Genomic DNA, 9,108 nt, shown 5'->3' on the forward strand with positions numbered 1-9,108 from the left:
GGGACCTGTTATCTTACAGAAGGGCTTCCCTGGTGGCTCAGATGGCGAAGAATCCCCTGCAATGCAGGAGACCTGGGTTCGATCCCTGAGCAGGGAAGATCCCCTGGAGGAGGGCATGGCAACCCGCTCCAGTATTCTTGCCTGGAGAATCCCCATGGACAGTGAAGCTTGGTGGGCTACAGTCCATGGGGTCACAGAGAGTCGGACACAACAAGCAACTAAGCATGGCACAGCACCTTACAGAAAGTGAAGGGGTAATCAGGTTTTTCTTCATTTTTTTTTGTATTTTAACACAAATAATACCAAACCAAAACCAAACAAAAAAAGAAGTACCACAATTGTTAGAAGAAGAGGAATAAGAAGGACCAGGTGGATTAACTGATTATTTCATTTTGTAATCAAAAGTCTTAATCCTTCAAAATAAGAATGCTTCTTTTTTTTTGTATCAGAAAACTCTCTTTTATTATAATTTTTTTTCATTTATTTTTATTAGTTGGAGGCTAATTACTTTACAATATTGTAGTGGGTTTTGTCATACATTGACATGAGTCAGCCATGGATTTACATGTATTCCCCATCCCGATCCCCCCTCCCACCTCCCTCTCTAGCCAGAATGCTTCTTTTTATGTTTACATTGCAAATGTCTAAAAGGATTGAAGAAAAACAAAATGATTTCATGTGAAAAAAATTACATACTTTTTTTATTGCCTATGAGGACAGAAAGGTTATGAAAGGAAGTTTTGAGTGAAAGCCTAGAAATATTTCTTTTTTTAAGAAGGTTTTGCATGGGGACTTTCCTGGTGGTCCAGTGGTTAATACTCTGTGCTTCCAACACAGGGGGCCTGGGTTCAATTCCTGGTTGGGGAAGTTCTGCATGCCATGAGGTGAAGCCAAAAAGAAAAGGATAAAAAAAGAGAGGGCATTGTAGTACATGACAGATGGAGCTTTTTAGAAACTTGATAAGGATTTTTCCTTCTCTATTACAGGGTGATTTAGTAGATAGTTTTACAAAAACTATAGAAAAAATACATAAGGAGGACAGATTCTTCGGTTTCAGTGAACCCTCAAGCAGGTAACCCATTGCTATGGAAAGAGCCTGGGCAGGTGAGATTAGACCTGGCTATGGTTTAATATTCACCATTGATCTGTACTGTAACCCAAACTTTTCTGGCTACCAATATCTTCAGTAAAGCAGAGATCACACTGGATCGTCTTCGGTTTCAGTGAACCCTCAAGCAGGTAACCCATTGCTATGGAAAGAGCCTGGGCAGGTGAGATTAGACCTGGCTATGGTTTAATATTCACCATTGATCTGTACTGTAACCCAAACTTTTCTGGCTACCAATATCTTCAGTAAAGCAGAGATCACACTGGATCGTGGTACTTAATTTATATGCGCTTGACACTGTTTACTGGATCCGTTAAGAAAGAGAAGGGACAAATTTATCCATTTAACAAATATTTACTGATTGTCTGTCTATATGCCAGGTAAGGTTCTCAGAGCCAGTGACAAAATGGCCAATACAACAGATGAAGTAAACCAACAAGGAACCAAAAAATAAGCCAGTAAATAAACAAAGAAGATAATGAAAGAAGAAAACAAAGTGTTACTGTGACAAATAGTAACTACAGGGACAATGTAGTGAGGATGAGGAAGTCACCTTTGGACACAGTTAACAAGAAGTAGGCGGCCAAACATAGGGTCTCCACTCTGAGTAAACAGGAACAACATCTGCGTTCAGAAGAAGGAAAGAAGGTCACGGTGGCCAGAGCTTGGTGACTAAGTGGGAAAGTAGAAAGAGATGAGGTCTGATGGAGGCAGAGCTGAGAAGTCTGATGATGGTTTCGGAACTGGAGCCACTGGTAGGTCTTCAACAGAGACTAATGCGTGTTTGTTAAGATCCTTGAGCTGCTCTATGGAGAATGGACTTTCAGGAGGGCAGAGGGCCAGTAGGATTCTTATGTTTGGGAGACAGAACTTATAGGCAGCCCAGCCCCTGATGTTTCAGGACGTAGGGCAAGAGGCCATGTGGACGCCAAATACCAAATGCTTATTTATGCAAAAATGATGCATTAAGCTTCAGGTCATCAAATAAAATATGTGGTGTCCTCCTATCTTGAGAAATATACTTTCACAACAATATGGAAGTCCAGGTTGGAATTGAGATTTCTCAAATTCCCTAGAGTGCTAGAATGCACCATGGGAAGAACTGGCCACTAGCTTTCTTCTCACAGCTGCCCCTTCCCTTCTCCCCTCCAACTTCATCTTACGCTGCAAGGGCCTTCACCCCCAGGTGTGTGGACACCCAGCCCATGAGCCAAGCTCTGTCCACGCCTCCTCAAATAGTTCCTGGGCCCCTCTTGGGCCTGGGGGAGCCTACACCTGGGTGTAGTATGTCACTCTGTTCTCAGGAAGGTGGACCAGGGAAAGAGGCCCTGCACTGTTTGGAGAGGAAATTCTGGAGTCTTGGGGAACCAGGGAATGGTCTAGAAGTAGGGGACATAGACTCTGTGCAGGCATGACCCTTTGGTCCTGAGGACTTCTCCCAGTGTGGTGGGCGGTATGGTCAGACAGGGGCCATAGTGGAGGCTCTGAAGTCCAAGGCCAGGAAGGATTCCTCAGTTTTTTGACAGTTTGGATGTGGGTGGTACTTCAAAGAGAGGAAATGGGATGGTTAGAGTGGGGTGAGGAAGTGGAATCAAGTGCTTCAGTTGAAATGTTTTGAGTTTGTGATGCCCACTGACACATCCAAGTATTAGAAATTCCAAGGAGGCAGTTGGTTGTATATGTCTGAAACTCAGGGGGCTTCCCAGGTGGCACTAGTGGTAAAGAACTTGCCAGCCAGTGCAGGAGACATAAGAGATGTGGATTCAATTCCTGGGTCCAGAAGATCCCTTGGAGGAGGGCATGGTGACCCATTCCAGTATTCTTGCCTGGAGAATCCCATGGACAGAGGAGTCTTGTGGGCTACAGTTCATGGGTTCACAAAGAGTCGGACACAATTAAAGTGACTTAGCACGCATTCACGTCTGAAACCCAGGAGGAGAGGTCTAGACCAGCAGTAATAAAATTGGGAACTCATCAGCATAAAGATGTTGGAGCACATAGCAGAGAATGTAGACAAAAAAGGGACAGAGTCTGAGGCACTGTGCCTGTGCTTAGTCATGTCCAGCTCTTTGTGACCCATGGACTGCAGCCCGCCAGGCTCCTCTGTCCATGCGGATTCTCCAGGCCAGAATACTGGAGTGGGGAGCCTTTCCCTTCTCCAGGGGATCGTCCCAATCCAGGGATCGAAGCCAGATCTCCTGCACTGTAGGCAGATTCTTTACTGTCTGATTCACCAGGGAAGCCCATGAGTACTGGAGTGGGGAGCCTATCCCTTCTCCACGGATCTCCTCAACTCAGGAATCAAACTGGGGTCTCCTGCATTGCAGGCAGAATCTTTACCATCTGAGCTACCAGGGAAGCCCTCTGAGGCACTATCAACTAACAAATACTCACCAACAAAATCTGAAAACACTGAAACGCACAAAAGAAAAAATAAAATAATCTCACCCACCCTTCTGTGTACTCAGTCACTCAGTCATGCCTGACTCTTTGCGACCCCATGGACTGTAGCCCCTGTAGGCTGCCAGGCTCCTCTGTCCATGGAATTTTCCAGGCAAGAATACTGGAGTGGGTTGCCATTTCCTTCTCCATAATTCTACCTCCTAGAAATAAACACTGTTAGCATCTTGAAATATTTCCTTTGTCTTCTCTCTCTCTGTCTCTCCCTCTCTCTATCCATCATATATATTTACACTGTATTTTAATAATAAAATGGTGCTCATATGTATATAATTTTTATAAGTGCTTTTGTCATTACTTTTGGAGCATTTTCCCCTGCCGTTACATTACTCTTTATAAAGAGAGATTTTTAAACTGATGCACTAAGTTTCATCATGTTAAATGGATCATAAAATCCTCCATTTGGGGACATTAATTTCTTAAGATAACATAATTATTACTTTTTTAGCATGGAGAAATTCAAAGAAAGAAAACAAAAATTGCCATTATCTTCGTGCCTAGGAAATACCTGTTGACATTTTCAAAGAAAATAAAAAACAAAGAGCAGTTCATTTATATTCACAGAAAAATCTAACAAAATAAAAAAAGGACAAAATGAAAAGTGAAAGTTTTTCTTCCCACTTGATAAGTCTTTCTTTCTAAAGGTAATTACTGTTAACAAATTCTTGATTTTTTCTTCCAAGATGGGAAAGGGGGAATGGGGGAAAAAAACATTGAATTCAATGAAAGAGAGCAAACAAAGTTAGTATAAAAGAAAAATTAATTTGTGTTTACAGCTTGTTATTATGAGTAATGCTGAAATATACATCTCTGTTATATATAAATCTTTGTGCACATCTCTGATTATTTCCCTAAAATAAATTTGAACTGTATGCATTATGGACATTATATGAAATTGCTTTTTTCCCCCAACAGTTTTGAAACTAAGTTCAAATGACATTGAGTTTTGTCAGTTTCTAAGCTTGGCCCCAGATTCATAGAACTCAAAAACGTGGATTATGATCTACTCAAACTATTGAACTTATGCCAAATATGGTTTGAAGCCACTTGATATTGAAGGTAAGTAGGAAAATTAGAGAAAGGTGGTAGATAAAGGAACAATCATATTATCTTTATTTATGGCATGATCAAGATATTTAGTGTCATTATAATTGGAGATACTTGAAAATGTCACAGCCAAACTTACCTGATGACTATCACATAAAACAAATTTTACCTATCTATTACTTGGCAAGGTACCAAGAGGTTCTAGAAGATCATTAACCTGGGAATTTTAAAGCTTAACATTCAGAAAACTCAGATCATGGCATCTTGTCCCATCACCTCATGGGAAATAGATGGGGAGACAGTGGAAACAGTGTCAGACTTTATTTTTTTGGGCTCCAAAATCACTGCAGATGGTGACTGCAGCCATGAAATTAAAAGACGCTTTCTCCTTGGAAGGAAAGTTATGACCAACCTAGATAGCATATTAAAAAGCAGAGACATTACTTTGCCAACAAAGGTCCGTCTGGTCAAGGCTATGGTTTTTCCAGTGGTCATATATGGATGTGAGAGTTGGACTGTGAAGAAAGCTGAGTGCCAAAAAATTGATGCTTTTGAACTGTGGTGTTGGAGAAGACTCTTGAGAGTCCCTTGGACTGCAAGGAGATCCAACCAGTCCATCCTGAAGGAGATCAGTCCTGGGTGTTCACTGGAAGGACTGATTCTGAAGCTGAAACTCCAGTACTTTGGCCACCTCATGCGAAGAGTTGACTCACTAGAAAAGACCCTGATGCTGGGAGGGATTGGGGGCAGGAGGAGAAGGGGACGACAAAGGATGAGATGGCTGGATGGCATCACCAACTCGATGGGCATGAGTTTGAGTAAACTCCGGGAGTTGGTGATGGACAGGGAGGCCTGGCGTGCTGCGATTCATGGGGTCGCAAAGAGTCGGACACGACTGAGCGACTGAACTGAACTGAACTAAATTATTCTACCCCTAACTAGCTATGTGACCACAAAGGACACCACTAAACCCTCCAAGGCTCAGTTTTATTATTTAATTTAAGCTCTAAAATTCTCAGATGAACTGTTTGCCACTCTCTGCACAGAATCCCCATATCAGGTACCAGACAAGGATCTAGTTATAAAGATCTATTCAGAGAAAGCACATGCAGGAGCAAGAATAAATAGCAGTATCACTCAGTAGTAATTATAATGACACCAAATTGCTATCAGTATAATGACAATAACAATACTTTATATTTTATGGGATTGTACAATGAAAACAATCTGGAACATCACAGAGAAGAGATTCCTTGCTCCCTGGGAGTATGAAGTGAAAATGAAAGTGAAAGTAACTCAGTTGTGTCTGACTCTTTGTGACCCCATGGACTATACAGTCCACTGAATTCTCTACGCCAGAATACTGGAGTGGGTAGCCTTTCCCTTCTCCAGGGCATCTTCCCAACCCAGGGATTGAACCCAGGCCTCTCACATTGCAGGTGGATTCTTTACCAGCTGAACCACAAGGGAAGCCCAAGAATACTGGAGTGGGTAGCCTATCCCTTCTCCAGGGGATCTTCCCGACCCAGGAATTGAACCAGGGTCTCCTGCGTTGCAGGTGGATTCTTTCCCAACTGAGCTAAAACACACTGATGTTTTAATGTAATTTATAATAATTTAATTTAAAATATCTTAAAACATACATAAACCCAAGACTTCATGTCACGCACTGTTCATTGTTGGGGATGAAACTCTCTTTAGACAAATTCTACGCTCTCTACAAGGTGACCTGGCCTCTGAGCAGGAGTGTGAATTATTAAGAGATTGATAGATGTTACTATGACTCTACCTGTGTAGGTGCTGTATTCTTTTATCAGGGCTCTCAAATCTGTAGATTAAATGGTCACTCTCATTTTAAATTTCCTGCCTGTAATCTTTGCAAAGCACTTGACAGGAAAAGGATGATGCTGGGGTTTTCCATTGAGTAGAAGCAAGAATGGAAAAAAAAAAAAAAAAAATCACAACTGACCAGTGATGACAAGCATTCAAATAAATGTTCTGGGAAAGATTTGTTTCATCTCAGACCAGATTAGAGATTAAGAATATCCAGGATCCTGGACTGTGATTGCAAAGGAAGTCAAGACTTCCTTCCCCACAGCTGCCCTCAAGGAAGCTGGTATGTCCCAAGTGTATCTTCTTTCATTGCGCTCCCCAAGGGAGAAAAGCAAAATAGCACATCTCTCACGGATGCCAAGCCAGGGTGAGGTCCCTACCCCCACTCCCCTCCAAAAAAAGGTGCCAGATCTGACATCCTGTCTGGTTGAAGCCACATCCTTAGAGAGCAATTGAAACTGCATCAGCCCCCACCTTGCTGGAGCACCTTTTCCTTTAAATGAAGGGCAAGTGACCATTAAATGTGGCTCCCAAAATAACCCAGTGGTTTCATTGCATTTGGAATGTCTGACATCTAGAACTGAGGAAGTGGATGTACTGCCTCTGAAGGGGGAGGGGAGGGTAGTGCTACCCTTTCCACTGTGACTCTTCACTCAGTTACTCAATAGGAACAGCTGCCAAACTCACAGGAGCTTAAAAATCTAGACAATGGATTCTACTCCTTAGCTGTTTATTTAAACATTAAAAAAGTCAGCCCCACCCTGCAGGATGAATTATAGGCAAAGGGAGTTTTAATGATAGTAAAAAGCCTTTAATAAAGAGTCAGAGTTCTCTCATGACTAGAGAGTAGGAAAATGTGGTATAAAAATGAAGAAGGAAATTCCCTGACAGTACAGTGGTTACCAAGCTTCCACTGCAGGGGGTGTGGGTCTGATCTCTGGTGGGGGATCTAAGAACCCACATGCTACTTGGGGTATGGCAAAAAAAAAAAAAAGGGAAAACGTAAGTTGGAATTTCCTCATATGGATTAACTTTTATTTACCATAACTTGACATTATTTTATTTTGAATTTCCCAGTTGAATTTGTCATAATAAGGGAATAAAAGGTCTTAATTTGTAAGAAGCAAATATGGACTTGCTGCTAAAATAAAACTCATAGGCTGATAATATCATAAAGTTCACTGATTCTAAAATATTAACTGTGTGAGCATGGCTAATATGAACACAGGACTCCATAACGTAAATGGTAGTGTTTCGTGAATGGTTCTTATTATCTTTTTATACTATTCTAGTTTTTTCCCCCATATTAAGCTGGCATTAGTTACATAATTTTTTTAAACCCACAAAATACTCAGAAGGCCTGTATGTTTTAATGTGAGAAAGGCCTATATTTTCTTTCAGTTTAAAAACTGAAATAGAAAAAATAAAAATACATTTCAGTTGGTCTGACCTATTTTCTGACAAGGAAAAAAAGTCTTCTTGTGATTTATTTTTCTCCCATGTTTTATGGAGATGTAATTGACCTAAGACAGAAGAAGAAGGGGACAACAGAGGATGAGATGGTTGGATGTCATCACTGACTCGATGGACATAAGTTTGAGCAAGCTCTGGGTGTTCAAGATGGACAGGGAAGCCTGGTGTGCTGCAATCCATGGGGTCACAGAGTTGGTTGGACACGACTGAGCGACTGAACTGAACTGAATTGACATATAACATTGTGTAAGTTTGTGTATAAAATGTTGATTTGACAAAGCTATATATTGTAAAATGATTATACCATAGCATTAACTAAGCCTTCCTTGCTATCCCATAATGACCATTTCTATTTTGTGTAAGAACATTTAAATTTACTTTGAGCAATGTTCAATTATATACTACAGTATTATTAGCTATACCATACTGTATATCAGGTCCTCAGAGTTTGTGATTTTTATAACTGGAAGTTTGTACCCTCTGACCAATATCTCCTCATTTCCTCTACCAAAGTTTCTTGTAACCTCGACTCTACTGTTTCCCTGAGTTTGGGTTTTATAGATTTCACACGCAAGTGAGATCATACAGTATTTGTTTTTCTCTGTCTGACTTACCTCATTTAGAGTAAGATCCATCCACATTGTTGCAAATGACAGGATTTCCTTGTAGCTCATGACTGAGTAATATTCCATTCCAGGTCTTCTTCGTCTGTTCATCTGTTGACAGACACTTAGGCTGTTTCCGTATCTTGACTACTGTGAATAAGGCTGGGTTGAACGTGGAGTGCAGAGGTCTCTATGAGATCCTGATCTCAGTTCCTTTGGATACATACCCAAGAGTGGAATTGTTGGATCATTTGGTAGATCTATTTTTAATTAATTTTTTTTTAGAAACTCCACTAATTTTATGGGGTTTTTTGATGTATCAATTTGCATTCCCACCAAAAAGCCCAGGGGTTCCCTTTTCTCCACACCCGGCCAAAACTTATCTCTGTTTTTTTTTTTTTTTATGATAGCCATTCTAACAGGTATTAGGTGATACCTCATTGTGGTTTTGATTTCCATTTTCTTGATAATTAGTGATGTTGGGTAAATTTCTTTTTTTTTTCTCTAGTAATTGTTTTATTGAGGGGTAACATAGGTCCAGAACACACATTGTTTTATTGAAAGATAATAAAAATCATAAGT

This window comes from Odocoileus virginianus, chromosome 6, assembly GCF_023699985.2.
Source record: "Odocoileus virginianus isolate 20LAN1187 ecotype Illinois chromosome 6, Ovbor_1.2, whole genome shotgun sequence".
NCBI classification, from domain to species: domain Eukaryota; kingdom Metazoa; phylum Chordata; class Mammalia; order Artiodactyla; family Cervidae; genus Odocoileus; species Odocoileus virginianus.